Below are 1,629 nucleotides of genomic sequence, written 5' to 3'. Positions count from 1 at the left end.
TATTAGGTGAAGTTTCTTCGAGACTTTCAGGGTGTATTGTGCCCAGCACAGCATAACCAGTTATGATTATCCATGTTATTGTTATTGTCCATAATGTCAAATTCACTGTTTTATCTAAGAAGCAATATACATTCAAAAACTTGGGAAAAGGCTGGGCATGGTGGTTTGAGCCTTTAATCTCAGCACTTGGGAGGCAGAGGCGGGCGGATCTCTGTGAAGTCTGCATAGTGAGTTCCAGGCCAGCTGGGGCTACAGGGAGACCTGTCTCAAAAAGACCAAAAAGAAAAAAAAAAATCTTGGGAACAGTTGGGCATGGTGGTGCACACTTATAATCCAAGTACTTCAGTGGCTAAGACAGGAGCATCAGCATGAGTTCAAGGCCAGCCTGGGCTGTGTGAGTCCTGCCTTTCAAATAACAAAAACAAAACAAAGGGGTATCATTTCTCAACCTTTTGGCTAAGAACAAGTATAGCATCTGTTCTAATCTGGTATTAAACAGATACTGTCCTCTATCCCAGGACAATAAATGGATTTTTGAAACTAGGAGATGGATTAGGTGCTTGCTTCATCCACCCCACACATTGACCTGGTATTGCAGTACCTTCAGGACCAGAGCATGCCCTGGGGACAGGGGTGGGGGAACTCGGTTTGTACAGTGCTTGCTTAGCAAAGCCCTGGGTTAGCTGTTCAGTATCACATACACCAGGTCTGGTAGTACATGCCTGTGATCTCAACATCTGAGAAGCAGAGGCATGAGAATTATTGTGACTTCAAGGCCAACCTGGTCTACATAGCAATACCCTGTCTCAGAAAGCAGAACAGCAGCAGCAGCAACAACAAAACCCCCAAATAAACAAATTCTGTACACCGTGTGGAAGGAGAGTAAAGGTTTTTCTTCACTTATCAATACATGGGTTACAAAAGCGTTCTTACTGAGCCAGGCATGGAGGTGGACACCTATAATCTCAGCATTTGGGAAGCTCAGGCAAGAAGATTGCAAATTCCAGAGCAGCCTTGTCTACACAGCATGAGGTCATCTTAGGCTACATAATGAGACTCTTTCCCAAAACCAAAAATAAAAAAAATCAAGTGATGCTGAGTGATAGCTCTGTGTTAAAAGCACTGATTGCTCTTGCAGAGGACCCAGGTTCAGTTCCCAGCACTCATATGATGCAAGCTGTCCTTAGTCCACATAACCATACTTAACTCTAGTTCCAGGGGATCCAGTGCCCTCTTCTGGCCTCTGGGAACTGGGCACGCACATAGTGCACTTACATAGATGCAGGAAAAACACTCCTACACATAAAATAAAAATAAAATATTTTTAAAAAAGAAGTGTGTCAGGACTTGAGGGGATGGTTCAGTTGGTAAAGTGCTTGCAAGAGGACCTGAGTTTGATCCCTAGAATCTATGTAAAAAGGTAATGTGCTTGTAATACCAGTACTGGGGAGTAGAAAATAGGAAGATCCTTGGAGCTCCCTAGCCAGCCAATCTGGTCTAATTGATGAGCTCCAGGACATTGAAAGTACCTGTCTCAAGGGTGGTAGACAGCAAGCGAGCCTGAAGATTATACCCAAGGTTGTCCTCTGACCTCCACAGATATGCATTCAGGTACACACACACGCCACA

At 44.2% G+C, this 1,629-nt stretch overlaps 1 non-coding gene across 1 annotated transcript; it reads left to right on the top strand.

The window, feature by feature from the left end:
- The first annotated feature begins 436 nt into the window (after window positions 1–436).
- On the top strand, window positions 437–623 carry LOC115070392. Its single transcript, XR_003849557.1, has one exon. It is a non-coding gene; the product is annotated as a U2 spliceosomal RNA (small nuclear RNA).
- Window positions 624–1,629: the final 1,006 nt, after the last annotated feature.

Source organism: Nannospalax galili, unplaced genomic scaffold (genome assembly GCF_000622305.1).
Source record: "Nannospalax galili isolate Female #2095 unplaced genomic scaffold, S.galili_v1.0 scaffold696, whole genome shotgun sequence".
Taxonomy (NCBI): domain Eukaryota; kingdom Metazoa; phylum Chordata; class Mammalia; order Rodentia; family Spalacidae; genus Nannospalax; species Nannospalax galili.
Note: the sequence above shows the minus strand (reverse complement) of the source record. Positions and strands in the feature narration are given on the sequence as shown.